Source organism: Drosophila willistoni, unplaced genomic scaffold, assembly GCF_018902025.1.
Source record: "Drosophila willistoni isolate 14030-0811.24 unplaced genomic scaffold, UCI_dwil_1.1 Seg208, whole genome shotgun sequence".
NCBI classification, from domain to species: Eukaryota; Metazoa; Arthropoda; class Insecta; order Diptera; family Drosophilidae; genus Drosophila; species Drosophila willistoni.
In genome coordinates, this window is record NW_025814174.1 from 73,882 (window position 1) to 95,937 (window position 22,056).

Sequence of the window (22,056 nt, forward strand, 5' to 3'; positions counted from 1 at the left end):
GCCTGCGAGTCCTAGTGCAGCGTCTCGTCAATCATCTGGTCCATCTCGTCCTCTGCAAGCGCCTGCACCTGGAAAAAACACAAATCGTTAGAAAAATCACCCAAAAATCACACAAACTTACCTGCAAATCGTCTCCAGTCATCAGCAGCAGCAGCAGCAGCATCTGGTCCTCCTGGTCCTCAAGCAGCGGCTACACCTGAAAATAAAAAAATATCAACAAAGAATCGATCTAAAAACAACAAACTTATGTAAAAGCCAGCTGCAGTCTCTCATCTACTACAGCCCCTCATGCATCGCCTGGCAGCTGCCCCATTGGGTCCAATTAATGCTCCTGCACCTGAAAGAAAACAAAAGTTGTCACAAAAAGTCAGCAAATCTACACAACACTTACCTGTATATTTTTGGCAGCAACCCCTATATATACACCGGACGTACCTGAAAACGGAGAAAAAACTAAAATTAATACATCCACAATTATTTACAAAACTAAAAATCAATTATACTTACCAAAAACCAACACGCGGCCACACTGGTGGCCAGGTACTGACCTGAAACCAAAAACCAGAGGGCCGGGGCTAACTTCGACCGCGTCAAAGTTTGTATACCCTTGCAACTTTTATGGTAACTCTTTCCTTACCTATAGCCATTAAAGTAGAAAAACGTTCAAGCTAAAAAGGCTAATATTGCGAAAGAACGGCCTACAATCTTAGTATAGGAAATAACGAAGATATTGATCTGAGTGACTGAGTTTGCACTGATCGTTCCTATGGGAGCTATATGATATAGTTACCCGATCTTTACCAATACCAATACCACTCACCAATATTAAATTTCATGACAATAGCTCAGAAAATAACAAATTTTTTAAGAAAAGTCACTGTTCGTGACTTTGCCATTTGTATGGGAGCTATATGATATAGTGATCCGATCCGGCTGAATCCGAGATATACAACGCCTGCAGTATATACAAGCCTACATGCAAAATTTCAGCTCTGTAGCTCTTACGGTCTAGGAGGAGTTTGCGTTGATCCAGACGGACGGACGGACGGACGGACGGACGGACATGGCTATTTGAACTCGTCTCGTCATGCTGATCAAGAATATATATACTTTATATGGTCGGAGATGCTTCCTTCTATGCGTTGCACACTTCTGACCAAAATTAATATACCCTTTTTGCAAGGGTATAAAAACAAATATGCATCGCAGTGAATTAAAAATGAAGTAAGTAAGTCGTCTCGCCGACTTGGGTATACCATACACCAGGTAAAACAAATATTTAAAATTTCGAAAACCAAATGTATGTCTATTAAATGGTTTTAACATGCCTCATACCATATGCTATCTCGCTCACTCTACAAACATACGAGCACTCTAGCGCCGCCACTAGCCAACGACCAATTCTGCCCTTATGGTTCGCGTAGCAAAATACGTTTATACTTATATTTTGTATGTTTCTTGTCCGATTTCAATCAAATTTGGTAGTTTGATAGAAATATATAAGATTTATTAGTCTGCCAAATTTGATCGCGAGCCAATCGGTTTTTTCTAAATTATGGAGGCGGAAGTGGGCGTGGCAACATAATAAAATATATGTATTCTGCGCGCATACTAAGCCAATATACATACTAAATTTGGTGACTTTAGCTTTGTTAGTTTTCGAGAAAATCAGTTTTGTTTAATTTTCGGGTGCGGAAATGGGCGTGGCAAAATTCTTAAATAGTCAATATCTGCGCGTCTATTAAGCTAGCTTACATACCAAATTTAATGTCGGTAGCTTTCATAGTTTTTAAGAAAATCAGAGTTATGTAAATTCTGGGGGCGGAAGCGGGCGTGGCAAAAAGTTGGAACAATTATTTTCTGCGCGCTAACTAAATCTGCCATACTTTTTAAGAAAAACAGTTTTATTTAAATTCCGGGGGCGGAAGGGGGCGTGGCAAAAATTTGAAACAAACTCGATAAGCGTACATACTACACAAGACTGCATACCAAATTTGGTGGCTCTAGCTCTTATAGTCTCCGAGATCTAGGTGTTCATACGGACGGACGGACGGACGGACGGACATGATCGACTCAGTTTTTGATCCTGATCAAGAATATATATACTTTGTGGGGTCGGAGATGCTTCCTTCTGCCTGTTACATACATTTTGGCGACTTTAATATACCATTTCACCATATGGGTGTATGGTATAAAAAAAAAATAATAACAATAAAACAAAAGAAATAAATTTAAACAAATAAATTACCAACATTTAATGACACTATACATATACAAATATAATTTTACCACATGTGTCATTAAACAAACACTCAAACATTCAAAAGAAAAAAAAATTAAAAAAAAAAAAAAACAATAAGTAAATAAATTTCTATATAATAAAAAAAAAAATTTTAGAAAATAACTCCATATAATTACGTTATTTTTCTAAAGAGGGGGGATGTAGCATGTTTTGGAATAACATATTAACAACAATACAAACATATTGTAGCAATTAGTTACAATATTTATGTGTGCAACATTCAAGTGCATTTGCCTCTTAAGTAACATGACCACCCATGAGTGCATGGTGCTGGTCAATTGCTGTGTCGGCAAATATAACACGCGCGGCCGCGTTGGCCCAATATGCAATATGATACATCCTCACTCTACCGCTGCGACGGTATATAAATATACATACTTTTATGTAAACACTTATACATTTATACATAAGCATACCGCTCCTCTGCCTGCATGACTAGCAGCGCAGCTACGCGGTCTTAGCTATAGTCGACAATTGTTATAGAATTAAGAATTATTCAATAAACTGAACTCAAACCATAAAGAACTATTTGTGGCTCTTAATATATATCATCGAACCTACTACACTATATGCTTTTTGGTTATATCTTAAGCTATTCAGTTTAAATATGTTTGATTTTGTGTATTGTCATCATAGTCCACATGCGGATTTTTGAAATCATTGGGTAACCTTGGTAATCAGTTTTTATGAAACCCTTCGGAGTCAAATTAAAGCGTCTATTTGGCCCTTCCCTTACTTTGGGTGCAAAATGTGATATTCAACTTGTGATTTCGTTTTGAAGTTACCGAGATTTGCATCCGCCAATAGTGACGGCTCGATGAATACAGTGTCCTTTAAAAAGCAGTATTTTTATATTTCTGGTTTCGATGTCGATACATATACTCACTGAGAACAGTCTTTTAGTTCTGATAGTAAATCGTGTGAAACATTTTCCTTCTGCCATAAAAATAAGAAATATATAACCCCATTTTCCCTCCATTTTTGATTTTTAAATGGAAACCACCACAATTATTCCCAAAGGAATCATGCTCAGATAAATAATGTGAGTGCGAATGTGAATGTGGATGCTATAGTATAAACTCCAACTCCTCTTTATTTTTATTTTTTTTAATGAGGTTCCTAAAAAATAATGAACCAATGAAATGTGAAGCGAGCTCCACAATACTTTTCGTCATTTTAAAAATATTTTCGCAGTTGCGAATATGCCCCTTTTTTAAAAAAAAAAAATGTTTTTAAGATTTATTGGAACGTTGACCCCTTTGATTTTATACATATCAAAGTCATTGTTATAACATTGAACTTAATTTACCTTCATTCATGTCCACAAATAGGGTTAACACAATCGCCAAGTATACCAATATAATATAAGAACATAATACCAAATAAATATACATATTTCTAATGCTTTGACTTTCCATTTAATGCCCAATTAACGCATTTGCCACTTGAAATCCAGCCAAGCGGAAGATTTGTATACCGTTAAAAGGCAAATACAAAAACAGAGAGAGAAACATAACAAAAAAATGAAAAAGAAAGAGAAGTCGACAAAAGTGCTTAAGTAGTAGCTATGAAAATACCCTACAATAGGAATAAATAATGTGTTAACTAGATCGATTTACTAGTCATAGGTTCAAAATTTACCTTTTTATAAGTCATTAATAGTCTCCTTATTTTTGTATGCGTTTCGAATCGGGTATCTAAAAGGATTCTTAACGGTTTGAATACGTTTATGGACCCTTCTATATAAAGGGTATGTAAATCAGGAACGTGCCCACAAAGCACAAAGGCTAGACATCGCTACAGTTCCCTCCGTTCACCCTCTGTTACAGCTGCTATTTGTCGCTTGAATGCAATTGCGGTGAGTAGAAGAGGGAACTGCAGCAGCACTTCATTAAAAAAGTAATGCGGAGGTAGAGAGAAACTGCTTTACCTCTGTCACAGTTAGAGGCAGCAACTCTCCTTGACTTACAATTACAGAAAACACAAAAACACTCCAACCTAACTCTCCCGCTCCAACTTAACTCTCTTCCATGTTGACTCCCACTTAACAGAAAGTCTGCTGCTCGACTCTCTTTCTCTTCAAATTTGAGTGATGTAATGTGCCTAACAAGGAATCGTCACCCACTAGCCATTGTTGTGCTCTTGTTGACATAACGAATACCTTAACATTTTTTTGAGATGCCTTTGCCGCTTTTCCTCTCCACTAACCATTCCGCTGCCTATACACTTTTGCTCCACTTACGCATAACTCAACGGGGCCACAACATAGCCGTCGCTGTCTCTTAGAGATGGCAAAAGCTTCAAGGAGCAAATTTATCGTAGTAAAGTCAATAGAAAATTTAGGGAAGATGTTACACTTATCGATTTAGTAGATCGATATCAAATTTTCGATCATAAATTTGCCTATAAGTGGGGTACTCGAGATCACGATCCATTTTTACCCTCCCCCTAAGCTAAGTTAGTTCGGGTTCATTCATCAAGGTTGTGACTCATTTGAACTGTTGAGCGCAATTATCGGAAATGATCCTGAGTAATCATACTAATTGCAGTTCTCCGCAAAACACTAAATGGTCAATTTTGGGGGATTCATAAGTAGTTGTAAACTGTTTGTATAAGTCAACCAATAAACTAAGGCTTTCAAAAGTGTTAATCGAGTTTGTTGATATTGTTATTAATTCTGAACCAACTTGGTAGTGGGTTGTCTCATTGCCAACAATAGCTCCATGGGTCTGTCAAATATGCGGTTTGTGGTTAACAAGACAAAGACAAAGTATGGATCCCGTATCAGTTTGTGGAATTTTTGATCAACAGATGAAATGAAATAAATGAAATTGCAAAACTTTCTAAAGAGTGCAATAATCACAATTCCATGTGATTTATTTGTTTTTTTTCTCATCTCTAGTTGCTAGCTACTCCTGATGTGACATTGTTGTCGGCGCGGTTTGTCGAGTTAATGACTTTGGCAGCTGACGGAGACGACAGGCTCCTGCTTCCTGGCTCCCGGATTCTGTCATATGCGACGAGGCGTGCAAAAATCATTTTTCTCGCACATTTTTCAAATTCATCCCCCCGTTGCTTCTTGCCCTGACACTCTCGGCACCTTTCACACAACCATCAACATTTATTTATATTTTCCATTTTTCACTAAAATTGCCTATAATTTTCAAGTGTATGTGTGAGTGTGTGTGTGTGTGTAGGGAATTTTTGCTGTTGTAGTTGTTGCCTCCAAGGTGTCGCTAGCAGGGTCAGGATACAATAACATAAGGTAGTCTCGTCGTCAGCAGAGGCTCGTCGTTTCTATGTCTTAGCTTCAGTGCGTTCGTGCTTGTCATATGAAAAGGTTGTCATATGAAAACGTTGCTAAGACAGTTCTGCTGCCGACGAGACTACCTTATGTTATTGTATCATGAGCAGGGTTCTTGGCGGATGGAGAGAGAGAGAGAGAGAGAGAGAGAGGAAATGATATAAGGAGAGGAAGGAAATTCCAGCTTTTCCTGCCGCTGACAGTTAATTATTTGTATAAATTGCAACAGCTGTTCACCGGGAAGAGAATCGCTAGGGGCTCTAGGCGCAGTAAAGGGTTTTCAACAGCAAAAAAAATAAACGATTGCAATTTAATTTCGACAGCTGTCAAAAAACTTTTTAACAAATATTTGTATTTCAGCAAAATACTTTAAAAAATACCCATTTTTCTGTAAATTATATTTTTACATGATTGTATTTCGAATCACAAGAGCAAATAAATAGAAATATGCAAAAAAAATCATTGTAACCTGGGAACCAGTTTAACTAATTTATTATGGATGGAAACCCTAAGCATATTTCACACTTTCCTACACTTCTTACTATGATTTTCAACACATCTATCCATGATTTTCCAATTTTGCCAATTCATTGTGGTCAAGTAGACTCTGAAAGTTTTTACCAATTTATTATTGATGGAAACCGTAAATATATTGCACTTTCCAACACTACTTACTATGATTTTTCAACACCCCTTTTTTTATGATTTTCCAAAACTGGAGAATATATAATTTTGCAAATTCATTCTGGGGAAGTAGTCTGAAAGTTTTTGCCGATTTATATTGGTGGAAACCCTAAACCTATTGCACTTCTTACTATGATTTTTCAACACTTCTTTCCATGATTTTCCAAGTTTGCCAATTCATTGTGGTCAAGTAGACTCTGAAAGTTTTTGCCAATTTATATTGATGGAAACCCTTAACGTATTGCACTTTCCAACACTTCTTAATATGATTTTTCAACACCTCTTTCCATGATTTTTCAACACTTCATTCCATGATTTTCCAATTTTGCTAATTCATTGTGGTCAAGTAGGCCCTGAAACTTTTTGTTAGACCACATCTCACAATTGACTTCACTTGTTTCGAAGCAGTCGAAGAAACAAGTTCAACTTTTTCCCTGGCCATCTAACATTATTTTCTTTTAACCTTTTATAGCATTTTAAAATTCAAAATGCTTAATTTTATTCGTTCGTCATTTAAAAAAATGTTTTTTTGGCTGAATTATGGTCAAGTCGTTTCATTCACCATGAAACATATTTTTTCCATATTTCTTTTCATCTCATTACAATCATACAATTTTAATATTTTATTAAATTATACAAAATAAATTGCGGTTAAGATTGTTCGCTGTTTGTGCAAACTAATAAACTTTGTTTTAATTCTAATTTTCCTTAATATATAACTGTGCATTACGAAATAAATCCAAAAAAAAACTAACTTCAGCTACTTGGCATTTTAAATTTCTGAAATAAATTCTCGTTTAAAGGTAATATTTCAATCCTCATATCGTATTACGAATAAGGCTACTTAGTCTTAGGTCCTGTTCTTGCTCCTCTTGGTGATTTTGCAAGCAAGTTGTTCTCCTGCTTCTGTAGCTGCTGTCTATCGCTTCACCCTCATCATGAAAACAATAAATATTTTATAGCCTCCTTCACGTTTTTTTTTGCCAAATAAATCTTGCTATGGAAATTGATAGGGGGGCAACAGAAGAGAAAGAGATAAGGATCGAAAAGTTGCAAAATTTGCCACACATTGAGAGCACTTAGGGCTTGTGGGAATTTCTTGTTTGCACGCATTTCAAGAGATTTGCACATTGAATTCTCAAGAGTTTTCTTTTTGTATCACTGCCGTGGGGTTGATTTAACACTCCGTTTTACCCCCATATCCCAAGTCAAGAACCAAAGCCATTTCAAGTGAAAATGTCAAGGTATTTAAGAAATTGATTCCAAAAAGTAAATGGCAGATAAATTTTTATGAAACGATGGTAACAAATAGATTTCAAATACAGATTTTTTTCATAAAACTGAATGCAAGTTAAATGAGTATCTTTAATATTTAATACATTTTAATATTGGCATATTTCTAAACTTTTTCCGAGGTGTTCGAACTTTTTTAATTTCTGTTTTATTTCTACAAAGGGCAAAGTTAGTAGCTGCTAAAAATCTCTTTAGTCGGATAAGTTTAAATTTTCTTCCTTTTGAGTGCAAATTGATTACTGATCAATCTATGATTACTTTAAAGTTTTTCAAAAACTAGCATGACTAGCATTTTTCGCATCTTTTCATATAGTTTCTAATCAATAAATAACTAATAGGTCGTGACCCTGGTCTAGTAATCACATAATCATGTTAAAATCGCCGTGCAAATTGAAATTAAATGTAATTTACCTTGGGAAAAGGTTTTAGTTAGAAAAATACTTTCAAGCTAACCGAAACCGACACCGACACCGAAACCGCGAAAATTTCGAATTTAATTTAAGTGAAAGCTTAAAATATATGTTTAATGCAAAATAAATAACATTCAACATTTCATTTGTCTTCTTTGTACATGGCAAGCGCCACATGGCACGGGCTTAGCAACACTTTGATAGCTTGGCAACAATGTTGACAAGCCTCAACAAATGTGCCGAAACATTTGAAACAAGTTTCATATGAAATTAAGCTGGTGACATTGCCGTTGTTGATATTGAGCGATAAAGGGAATGGGAGAGAGAGAGGGCTGAGGGATGGCAGGCGATAACATTATGCATAAATTTATATATTTTATGCTCCCCAAACTCGGTTAATAAACTGCACATTGTTGTTTGCCACTCTCTGGTGTGTCTGTATGTGTCTGTGATGTATGTATGTACATATGTGTCGTGTAAGTGTGCGGGTTGTAACGAACACGAGGGTGTCGGAGTGCACTCTCTGTCTTACTAACAAGTGGCTCGGCTGAGCTCAGGGAAAATGGGGTGGTTCTTGTGCTCTCCCAAAACATGCGCTACATAAGTAAAATGAAGACAGAGATAAGTAATAAAGGACTACACCTAAATAGGGATTTTTATGCAGAGGTGATGGGTATTATTTGAAGGACCTAGATGTCATTGCCTTCTCTTTACCCACCCAACCTTGTAATACCTAGGCAAACTCAGTAATACCCATATTGTGGCTGTTAAATCTTTTACGTCAGGTGCCCAAATAAACTAACTCAGCAATTCATAATTTCATACATATATTTAATTCAAAGGAAAAAATTGGCATATGCCATTAAGATAAGAAGATAACATCGGATTTCGTATCCCACTTAGATAATAGGAGCATTAACAATAATTTCAAATATAGTTTTATAAGTATAAATTTGATCTAAACTAAATTTTACGTTAAGCATTTATTTCACTTTAAAAATAAAAAAAAATAACTAACTCTGTGGTCGCGGCAAGCGGTTATATTTCGCCAATAGATTTTATGCGGCTATGCCATACTTACAGTTTGTAGAGTCCAATCCAGTCAGTAGGCCTGATGATGGGTGGAGCACTAGAGGCTAATCAAATTATTAAGAAGGGCACAAAATATAGCTTGCTTCTCGTTACCAACGTTGTGATTTTCAGAACCTGCTATATAGAAATTTCATATTAAATATTATACTTATAAATTTGAACACATGTTTGTACGATACTTAAAGAAAAAGAAAAACGGCTATTCGAGGGCCTGGGGGTGAGGTTGGGGTCATCTATGCTGGGTAGTGAATCTGCTGCAACGTCTTCCCAGCAGAAATCTCCGGTCTTTGTTGAGAGGGGCTATCCCGTGTCCTAAGGTGAAACATCCACTCCAACGAGGGTTCGCCTAGGAATTAGGCTGGCTGGGTACGCTCCACACAACAATATGTGTGCGCACTTATGGCCAAATCGCTCTCCAACAATTCATCCTATGGTCAGTTCATGGACTGGGCCGACATTTATTTGGTCGTAGTCCCAAAAGTCCGACATGAAACCATGGGTGGGGTCGTCTTCGGCCTTATGGTGGCTAACACAATGAGTACGCGCTTGCCTATACGGAGGCAGAACAGCGCTGGCAGTGGCGTTTTATTTTCGTTCCTTAATTAAAATTGGAACTCGAAAAAAAAGAGGCGTGGACTTATATATGTCCATGAGGGTACCGGAGTGTTACGTCACTAGACGTGCATTGCTTGCACTTGCGGTTTTTTTTTTCGCGTTCTCCCTCCTCTTATTCGCACAACTGTACTATAGCTCAGACCATTCTAGACTCCCTGCACACTATTCAAGCTAAATTTTTGGGCCCTTTTCTTGCATGAGCTTTTCTATGGAAGTGGATCGTGTAAGCTCGGTTCCAAAAAAAAAGCTCAAGGTCAATTCGCCTTAGAAATAGTGTATGCCAAATATATTCGTCTAGCTAGCAGATTTACATATATAATTTAATGTTTGAAACAGCGCACCCTTACACCACAGATTTGTATGACACGCCCTATTAAGTGAAGGCTCAAAGCTGAAAAAAAAATCAAAAATTGAATATCAGATCTAATACGTACGAAATTGTCTAGTCTATCTAGCCGAACCGTAGCTTCATTCAGTAGATTGAGGTTGGTCAATAATTTGTAGTGTTTTCCGTGGGTTATCATGTTTTGACCAAACACCGCCACATAGGGTGAAATTCCAATTGATTGATGAATATGATTTCGTAAGGCACTGTTTATACTACTGAGAAATTTATCCCAGTGACATTGATCCGAACGGAGATAGGACCGTAAGGCCGCATTAATTGATCGGTTTACTCAGCGGTAAATACGTGCTGCACTCCGTAATTCCTAATAAATGTTGTGAACTCCTGGCTTTTAAACTGAGTGCCATTATCACTGACTATATACTGTGGCACACCAAAGCAGCTAAAGATATCATCCTTTAAGATAGATATTATTACATTCGAGTTAAATTTCTTTACAGGTTTTAAGAAGGTAAATTTACTAAAGTGATCTAGAATGATAAAAATTCCGATATTTCCCTGTTTTGAGTGAGGGAAAGGACCGATAAAATCCACATATAGTCTTTGGAATGGTCGTTCGCTTATGGTTTGTTTTCCCATAGGCGGTTTTAGTTTACATGTTGGGTATTTGCAGGTTTGACATATCTCACACTGTTGAATGTACTTGCTAACGTCTACAACTAGTCCTGGCCAGAAAAAGTTACGCCGAATACGCTCTAAACATTTTGCTATGCCGCAATGGGCTGAGTTGGGAGGATCGTGGGCTGCTCTAATAACACTATCACGGAGTACTTGGGGCACCAGCAATTTCCACATCTTATCGTTATCCGCTGAATTCCCAGTCATAAAGTCAGTGCGATGATATATATATTGATTAATAACTTGAAAATCCGGAAGATTTGCTATTACATATTTGTCTCTCAGAGATCTATATTCTTCGGATTCAAATGCCGACGAGGACAAGTCGATTTCAGGAGATAATTCCATTTCCAGGGAAGCTATTTCATTTTCAAATGATCGCGACAAAGCGTCAGCAACAACATTTTCACTACCTTTCCGGTGTTCTATCTGGAAGTTATACCCCTGCAGCTTCATTGACCAGCGGGCTAATCGACCGCTTAGTTCTTGTTGGTTCATAAGCCACCGCAAACTAGCGTGACTTTAAACTCATGGCCTTCGATATACATTCGAAATCTTTTAATCGCAACAAGACATTCGAGTTCGGTGACCGAATAATTTCGTTGTGCTTTGTTAAGTTTTTTAGACATAAACGTGATGGGTCGTTCGAATCCAAACTCATCAATCACCAAAAATCTCTTAAGCTGTCGCTTGGTTTTCGGCACTGGGAACTCGGATATGGCTTTAACCTTGTCTGGGTTAACTCTTAACGTGCACTCTCCGACTATATATCCTAGGTACTCTAATTTTCGCAGACAAAATTGACTCTTCTGGATGTTAATGGTTAGCCCTGCCTGCTTCAGACGGGCAGATACCTCACTAAGATGAGCAAGATGTTCATCGAAATGATTTGATAATATCAATAGGTCGTCAAGGTAAACTGATACTTGAGTTTTGAGCTGATACGGAATAACTTGGTCCATTAAACGACACATCGTTTGGGGGGCATTACACAGTCCGAAAGGCATTCTCCTAAATTGATACAATGGGCGATTGGGCACTGTAAATGCTGTTTTTGCTTTCGATGATTATTCCAGACCGATTTGCCAAATGCATCTTTAAGATCAATTTTGGAAATACAATGTACAGGGGGAAGTCTACTTAATAGGCCTTCTAGATTAGGTAATGGATATGCGTCTTTTACTGTAACCGCATTTAATTTTCGAGAGTTGTAAGGAAGCTCTGGCTGGGGTACAATTCTCAGTCCCAGAGTCCAGTCTACAGAACATTTATTTGATCTGGAGACCTTAATGAGTATTAGGATTGGGGACTGAGACCACATGAAGGGAGGAAAAGGGAAGGGAAAGGAGTAGGAGGAGAGTCCAAGAGGAGTAGCAACGACTGATCTCGTCTGCCAAGCGAAGCCCGCTTGGCCAAGATCCGCTGCCTCTTCACCTTGAGTGACTGAGCCTAGAGACCAGCGACTGACTTCGTCTGCAGGAGAATAACTCATCCTGCCGAAGTTCGCTGGTCCTTCGGCTCCACTCAAAATGGTTAAGTGGACAAGGAGAAGGGAAGGGATAGGGTATACATAGATTCCGAATAAAGAAATAATGCCGGGTGGGTTAAATGATCATATTATAACGTCGTTATAATTCCATGTTGGAACATTTAAATATGCCCTCCATGGGCGTAACGAAAGATAACCAACAAAGGGAACCTGCATGGGCGTAGTTTACTTAAATATATACATCAGAAGGGGAACGGTAATGGGGTGTGAGACTCTGCCAAGTATTGTGACTCGTCACACGGTGTCCTTTCTTAGCGTGGACGAAATGGCCCGTGACGCGTCCGTGCGGCTTCAGTTGGATTCTGAAAAACCGGTGGTACACCCACACCAAGAAGCAATGGTTCCGACGTGAGGTCGGTCCGGCGCTCCTACTGGATTGTTGGGTAATACCGATGTTGGGAGTGCGTGTCGGTAGCCGAGGTCGGGCCTCTTCGTCGTTGGGGCCTGGGTCGGTCTCTTTCTGGCTGGTGACCATCGGGGGAGCACCTAGTGTCGACCACGGGTTGACCGGTTCGTACTCGGACCGCGGAGGGGTGTCCAGTGTGAGACAAGTCCTGCCTGCGTGGATCCTCCGTAGGACAGGCGTTAGTATGACCTCTGACATGATAACTGACCACTCCGTTCGTGTCGCGCCCAGCGTCGATGGTACGTAATCCGATTGTTTTCCCCTGTTTGTAGGGTTTGTCCCTCTGACGATTGCTCCTCTAAAGGACCGGGGGCGACCACCTCCATGCTGCGGGGCTGGATCGGGGTGTCGGGTTGGTTCCTCTCCTGCTGTGCACCAGGTACGATGAGTACTACTGCTTCTTGTTCCTTCTCACATATGGAGACCATCTCGTCAGCAATCTGGGCTACATTTGCCTCATAATCATCATTTTCTTTACTTGGTTGCGACATGCTGTGAAAAATAAGATATGTTAAAACTACCCTGTACTCTGAGTTGCCCTAACGAGTGAGAACAAAAAAGGAGGAGAAATGTTGATCCCAATGGATTTATGGACTCTTTTTTAAAATTTAAATCAATTTATCGACACGTAGCAGTAGCAACAAACTAGTGGGCTTATCGTGATATAAAGAAGGCAGTTACAACGCCGAGTCACTGGTCGAAAGGTAAAACTGACAATTAAATTCAACGGCGCGGAGGAGCTGAAAAAGATCCCAGCATGGGTGGCCAATGTAAAAAACTCGCAAATGGTTATTAATTTCTATATTGATTCTTTGCCTCGGCAATCCACTGGGAGCTTTTTTGCATTCGATTTGAAACACGACTTTGACATTAAGAAAGAAAAAAAGGTAAAGAACTAGCGAACTTTTTTTTGGAGCCAACCCCCGTCGACGGACTTCGGGTCAACAGACATCTCGAGTTTAATGCATTTAAAATTGACCTGTCTTAATTTTAGATTGCGTTTTCCACAACACATAAAAAATTATTTTTTTTGCGGAAAAGGAGGGAAAATATTTGCTAAAATATATTTGTTGTTTAAACTTTCGACATCTTTTCTAAAAAGCTTATATCCAGAGCTAAGAAAATGTCAAGAGGCTCTCCGTTCAATTGGATTTTACACAAATACAATAGACGATAGTCCATGAGTGAACTTGGAACAGAGAAATTACAGTTAAAAGGTCACCGATGTAGTGGACAAATAAAACATTAAAACAAAAATCGCCCAGAATGAGGGAATCGTCCAGAATTGGAAGCAGCAGTTGAAGAAAAATGGGAATATTTAAAACAAAAACGAAACACCATCACAAACAAAATTGTCGCCAATATGAATTTGTTATAATCGTATTATGGTAGTCAAAGAGTCACAAAATTGGTGTGGACGCAAGGTTTTTGATACATTTTTGATTTAATGGAATTATAATGAATAAGGAAAAAGTAAAGAAAGAAAGTTCTTAAAGAGAAAGAAAATGTAAATCTTTAATACCAATGACATAATGGTGTGGCAGTGAACCTGCCTTACTGCATAGCCATGCACTAGGGAGAACAAAAAAGGAGGAGAAATGTTAATCCCAATGGATTTATGGACTCTTTTTTAAAATTAAAACAATTTATCGGCACGTAGCAGTAGCAGCCCACTAGTTAGTGGGCTTATCGTGATATAAAGAAGGCAGTTACAACGCCGAGTCACTGGTCGAAAGGTAAAACTGACAATTAAATTCAAAGGCGCGGAGGAGCTGAAAAAGATCCCAGCATGGGTGGCCAATGTAAAAAACTCGCAAATGGTTATTAATTTCTATATTGATTCTTTGCCTCGGCAATCCACTGGGAGCTTTTTTGCATTCGATTTGAAACACGACTTTGACATTAAGAAAGAAAAAAGGTAAAGAACTAGCGAACTTTTTTTGGAGCCAACCCCCGTCGACGGACTTCGGGTCAACAGACATCTCGAGTTTAATGCATTTAAAATTGACCTGTCTTAATTTTAGATTGCGTTTTCCACAACACATAAAAAAATTATTTTTTTGCGGAAAAGGAGGGAAAATATTTGCTAAATATATTTGTTGTTTAAACTTTCGACATCTTGTCTAAAAAGCTTATATCCAGAGCTAAGTAAAATGTCAAGAGGCTCTCCGTTCAATTGGATTTTACACAAATACAGATAGTCCATGAGTGAACTTGGAAACAGAGAAATTACAGTTAAAAGGTCACCGATGTAATGGACAAATAAAACATCAAAACAAAAATCGCACAGAATGAGGGTGTCGTCCAGAATTGGGAGCAGCAGTTGAAGAAAAAATGGGAATATTTAAAACAAAAAACGAAACACCATCACAAACAAAATTGGCGACAATATAACTTTGTTATAATCGTATTATGGTAGTCAAAGAGTCACAAAATTGGTGTGGACGCAGGGTTTTTGATACATTTTTGATTTAATGGAATTATAATGAATAAGGAAAAAGTAAAGAAAGGAAGTAAGACTTTACCAAACCTTAGAGACGGCAGAGTCCTTAAATAGAAAGAAAATGTAAATGTTTAATACCAATGACATAATGGTGTGGCAGTGATCCTGCCTTACTGCATAGCCATGCACGAGTGAGAACAAAAAAGGAGGAGAGATGTTGATCCCAATGGATTTATGGACTCTTTTTTAAAATTTAAATCAATTTATCGGCACCTAGCAGTAGCAACAAACCAGTGGGCTTATCGTGATATAAAGAAGGCAGTTACAACGCCGAGTCACTGGTCGAAAGGTAAAACTGACAATTAAATTCAAAGGCGCGGAGGAGCTGAAAAAGATCCCAGCAAGGGTGGCCAATGTAAAAAACTCGCAAATGGTTATTAATTTCTATATTGATTCTTTGGCTCGGCAATCCACTGGGAGCCGTTTTGCATTCGATTTGAAACACGACTTCGACATTACGAAAGAAAAAAAAAGGTAAAGAACACAAAAGGTGGGCATTTATTGCTTATTGGATAAATTGTTGGAAGTTCGGAAATACAATGAATAAGGAAAATGCTTTGAACGATACTCGCCCAACGTCGGTGTCAATCACATCTCCTAAAAGGCCTATGGCGCTGTTGGAATATGGACCTCAGATAGATAAGCACTTTAAAACTTTAATGTGGATGAATAGGGAATAAAATGATTTTAATTTAAATTGAGGACAAAAATGAAAGAATAAATTTGATTCTATCGCAACGACTTAACAAGGTTCCAGGTTCCTCTATTTATACCGTTTCTGTCTGTCAAAGCCAACTAGATGTATATGTATAAGTAAATGCCATTGGAATTGTAAGTGTTGATAAGAGAGTAAACTTAAAAGTCGCTTACAACACTACTAACACTTTTTCTTAGCACTGGCAGCTCAATTGTTATCGATATAATTTTTTCTCCCAACACTGAGGTGATATTATTTTTGGAAGCCTATTGGAATTAGAGTTGGAGTATTCAACTTGAAATTTTTTAGTGTTTTGGTTTTTTGTGTAAGACATCGAATCCCCAAATTATGGAAAGATTAGATACATACCTACATATGTACATATGTATGTATGAACACATGTTACAGTCAATATAATTAGCTCTGCTTAAACGTCGACAGCAGCTTACCTCGGAATCAACACAGCAGCTGAGCTCACACACATACAAAAGTATTGCTAGTACTTCGGCAAACGGGAGTGACCGAAGATTTTTGTTTGTTCCGAAGGAGTTATCGTCTGTTTACTCACAATCACACTTTTCGATAGTGTGTGATTGAGTGGCGAGTGTTAATATTTCTGTCGTCACCAAAACATATAATTTTTCTAAGTTCTTGGAAAAATTCAGGAAAATAATTCAAAATTTATAACAGAGCAAATGGAAAATGGAACCTTTACTTTGTCCAGCAAACGCAAAGGACGCAGTGCGATTTGAGAAACTTCAATCAATATTGAAATAAAGATTTCAGCCAACCGATCTAACCGATGGATTTGCCTACCAAATTTGGGCAACTAAATAAAGCGCAATATTACATAAAAAACTGGCGTCTAATTATTTGGTTAGAGGGCTCGGGATAAACATACATACATATGTTTGAACTAGCGAACTTTTTTTTGGGGCCAACCCCCGTCGACGGACTTCGGGTCAACAGACATCTCGAGTTAAATGCATTTAAAATTGACCTGTCTTAATTTATCTCATATTACAAAAATGGTTTCGGAAATTACGAAATACTTTTCTGCTACTGCTACATTAAAAATTTTGGATTGCGTTTTCCACAACACATAAAAAAAATATTTTTATTTGCGGAAAAGGAGGGAAAATATTTGCTAAAATATATTTGTTGTTTAAACTTTCGGCGTCTTGTCTAAAAAGCTTATATCCAAAGCTAAGAAAATGTCAAGAGGCTCTCCGTTCAATTGGATTTTACACAAATACAATAGACGATAGTCCATGAGTGAACTTAAAAACAGAGAACTTACAGTTAAAAGGTTACCGATGTAGTGGACAAATAAAACATTAAAACAAAAATCGCCCAGAATGAGGGAATCGTCCAGAATTGGAAGCAGCAGTTGAAGAAAAATGGGAATATTTAAAACAAAAACGAAACACCATCACAAACAAAATTGTCGCCAATATGAATTTGTTATAATCGTATTATGGTAGTCAAAGAGTCACAAAATTGGTGTGGACGCAAGGTTTTTGATACATTTTTGATTTAATGGAATTATAATGAATAAGGAAAAAGTAAAGAAAGAAAGTTCTTAAAGAGAAAGAAAATGTAAATCTTTAATACCAATGACATAATGGTGTGGCAGTGAACCTGCCTTACTGCATAGCCATGCACTAGGGAGAACAAAAAAGGAGGAGAAATGTTAATCCCAATGGATTTATGGACTCTTTTTTAAAATTAAAACAATTTATCGGCACGTAGCAGTAGCAGCCCACTAGTTAGTGGGCTTATCGTGATATAAAGAAGGCAGTTACAACGCCGAGTCACTGGTCGAAAGGTAAAACTGACAATTAAATTCAAAGGCGCGGAGGAGCTGAAAAAGATCCCAGCAACGGTGGCCAATATAAAAAACTCGCAAATGGTTATTAATTTCTATATTGATTCTTTGCCTCGGCAATCCACTGGGAGCATTTTTGCATTCGATTTGAAACACGACTTTGACATTAAGAAAGAAAAAAAGGTAAAGAACTAGCGAACTTTTTTTTGGAGCCAACCCCGTCGACGGACTTCGGGTCAACAGACATCTCGAGTTAAATGCATTTAAAATTGACCTGTCTTAATTTATCTCATATTACAAAAATGGTTTCGAAAATTACAAAATACTTTTCTGCTTCTACTACATTAAAAATTTTAGATTGCGTTTTCCACAACACATAAAAAAATTATTTTTTTTGCGGAAAAGGAGGGAAAATATATGCTAAAATATATTTGTTGTTTAAACTTTCGGCGTATTGTCTAAAAAGCTTATATCCAGAGCTAAGAAAATGTCAAGAGGCTCTCCGTTCAATTGGATTTTACACAAATACAATAGACGATAGTCCATGAGAGAACTTGGAAACGGTGAAATTAATGTTAAAAGATCACCGATGTAGTGGACAAATAAAACATTAAAACAAAAATCGCCCAGAATGAGGGAATCGTCCAGAATTGGAAGCAGCAGTTGAAGAAAAAATGGGAATATTTAAAACAAAAAACGAAACACCATCACAAACAAAATTGGAGCAAATATGACTTTGTTATAATCGTATTATGGTAGTCAAAGAGTCACAAAATTGCTGTGGACGCAGGGTTTTTGATACATTTTTGATTTAATGGAATTATAATGAATAAGGAAAAAGTAAAGAAAGGAAGTAAGACTTTACCAAACCTCAGAGACGGCAGAGTCCTTAAATAGAAAGAAAATGTAAATCTTTAATACCAATGTCATATCTTGCTAAAACTGTCGATTAGCTTTAAATGGTGTGGCAGCGAAGTTAAATGCCTTACTGCATAGCCATGCACGATGAAAAACAAAAAAGGAGGAGAAATATCCCAATGGATTAACGGACTCGTTTTTGAAATTAAGATCTATTTTTCGGCACGTAGCAGTAGCAACAAACTAGTTGGCTTATCGTGGCATAAAGACGGCAGTTACAATGTCGAGCAAGGGTGTCCAATGTAAAAAGTTCGCAAATGGTTATTAATTTCTATATTGATTCTTTGGCTCGTTTCGACGACTTTTTTTAATAAAATACTAACGTTAACGTTCTAACTATGAACTTGAGGTCTCTTTATGTTCTAACGAGGGAAACACTCATGCACTCAAATGCAAAGGTGAAAAAACAGAATCAGAATCGGTACAGAATCACCAGAAGCATCAACAACACCGTCGAAATTGGCGTCATTAAAACTAATTTGTTTATGGTTTTACCATGGCAATAAGCAACAGTCAACAGAAAATGGTTCGGACCTAAAACATAAATTCAGTATTTACGCTGCGTTTAAAATGATGCATCTTGCAATTATGGGATCGAGTAGACAACTGGCTATCCACTGAAAACGACGTGAAGCAGAAAAGCCAAAAACCTTACTGACTTAGAAGTATGGCTATGTTTATTGGATAAATTGTTGGAAGTTCGGAAATACAATGAATAAGGAAAATGCTTTGAACGATACTCTCCCAACGTCGGTGTCAATCACATCTCCTAAAAGGCCTAAGCGCTGTTGGAACGTGAACCTCAGATAGAATTATGCACTTTAAAACTTTAATGTGGACGAATAGGGAATAAAGTGGTTTAAATTTAAATTGAGGACAAAAATTAAGGAATAAATTTGATTCTATCGCAACGACTTAACAAAATAGAATGAACTCTAGCCCTTCAGGTTGCTCTATTTATATGCTTCTGTCTGTCAAAGCCAACTAGATGTATGTATATAAGTAAATGCCATTGGAATTGTAAGTGTTGACAAGACAGTAAACTTAAAAGTCACTTACAACACTACTGACACTTTTTTTTAGCACTGGCAGCTCAATTGTTATCGATATAATTTTTTCTCTCAACACTAAGCAGCTGAGCTCACACACATACACACATACAGAGAGCACTAACTGTTTGTGGGTGCGTGCCAATCATACGGGATGAAGAAGAAGAAAAAATTTCTGGTATAGCGAATTGAAAAGCGACAGAGTGATATTTGAAACGTTTTGTCAATGCATTTGATGAATTGAGTTGCAGATAAAGCGAAATATTATGGTCGAGGACTGTTAGCTTCTTTGATATTTATACCCTTGCAGAGGGTATTATAAAATTGGTCAGATGTTTGTAACGCACAGAAGGAGACGTTTCCGACCCCATAAAGTATATATATTCTTGATCAGCATGAGAAGCTGAGTCGATATAGCCATGTCCGTCTGTCCGTCCGTGCGTGTGCGTTTTACTCAGCCCTCTTAAGAGCTATTGGGCTGAAATTTTTTTCTGTGCTTTTTATTATCTGGAGCAGATCAAGTATTATCAGGATCGGACCACTATATCATATAGCTCTAGAAGAAACATTTTCATAAAAATTGGAGTATCGCTATGAAATTTACATATGTGATAATATTGGATATAAAACCCCAGATCCCACAATTTGAATCTCATCGGATGAATATAACACAAGTTACAGTCAATATAATAATCGGCTCCAAGCTCTGCCGGCAGCGCTGCTTGCTGTCTACTACGTCTTTCGTCATCAACATAGTACATGCATACACACACAGACGCAACGCTACATAAACTGTATGTGTATGCGTGCGTTGCTATGCTTTGGGAATGCGGGAAGAAGAAGAACAAATTGTATAGTATAAAGAGTAAAATTGTTTTGTTTGTATTGGCGAATTGAGTTGCAGAAAACAAATTTTAAACATGTAAAATTATTATTGCCGAAGACTGCAAGGGTATATAAACTTCGGCATAGCCAATGTTAGCTTCTTTGATATTTTTTACATTAAACTACAAAAAAATACCAACAAATTGTATTTTCAATTTTCATCGGCGGCCATTTTTTCTTTCATTTATTTTTCATTGAATAAAGAAAACATACATAATTCTAGTAACCCTCTCCGTTTTTAAATATTTTTTAAAATGTCGTCAAAACATTCCCCAACCAATAAAAAATTATGTATGTATGCATATATTTATTTCATTGTTTTGTGATCTACAACTTTTTCTTATTTGCTGAGCTTTTTGTGTAATTTTCTTAAAGATGTTCGAATATGACACCCATGCGGGTTGAAAATAAAATATTGATACCATTTCATTTCCGCTGCAAATGCTAAACCGGCCAAAACACAACCCAAACACCAAACGTGAATCATGCTTGAAAAAAAATTCAAGCCAAGGGTCTTGGTTCTTCGCTAACAATGGCCACGTGGATTTTATCCAGATGAATGGCCTCCCAAAATGCTTCCCGTTTCCAGTGTTGCATAAGTCCATCTTGTTGGGCTATCATAATTGTGGGATTGGGTCTGGCAACTCTGCTGAGCGGGGCGAATTGAGCTAAAGACGAGCGAAAGACGGGCAGTCGAACCGAAGAGACGAGCGAAAGCGGTTGCAAAAAGACGAAAGACGAAACGACGCGAAGCAGCAAAGACGACTAATTTCCAACTAAATCTAATTAAAATAATCAAATAAATAGTTTTACATTAAAATAAACTTAAATACTACAAATAAATATATTAAATAGGACAAATTCCTACAAATATGGGGCTCAACCTACAAAATAGGCGTGGCTCAACCTACAAAATAGGCATGACTCAACCTACAAAGAAGGCATGGCTCAACTTATAAAGAAGTAAAAAAGTAAGATCAGTGAGTGAGAAAGAGACAAACATACACAAAACGACGCAACAGTGGAATCAAACGACCAGAAAAAAAAACAGCGCGAAAACGAATAAGAATTAGCATCAAACGACGAAAAATTGGCGGCTAACGACGAAAAAGCGGCAAAGAAACGGTGAAAAAGTTTTCAACGAACGACGCGAAAGTGTTTGAATACCACAGTTATCTGGTGACGTGGCAAACGACGTATATATATATATACATATTTGTATGTACAATATTAGTGTGTGTGCGTAAGAGAAAGAACTATGAGCAAACTTGAAGACTTTGTGAATGTGCAAGAGGCACTGAAAACTGAAAAGAAATCTAATATTACATTGTTTCACAGTTATATACGAAGAAGAAGGCGATCGTGTAAATCGCCAAAGACTAAGAAAGTTTGAAGGGTTTGATTTTGATTGCAACAGCGATTTATATAAAAGTAAAGTGTCTTATGTGGAAAAGAATTTAACAAATAACGATTTAGTGATTATTTGTAACGTTGGGT

At 37.4% G+C, this 22,056-nt stretch overlaps 1 pseudogene; it reads right to left on the bottom strand.

Annotated features, from left to right (window-relative positions):
* Positions 1-11: 11 nt before the first annotated feature.
* Positions 12-22,056, bottom strand: part of LOC124461100 — a 27,918-nt pseudogene continuing 5,873 nt past the window's right edge.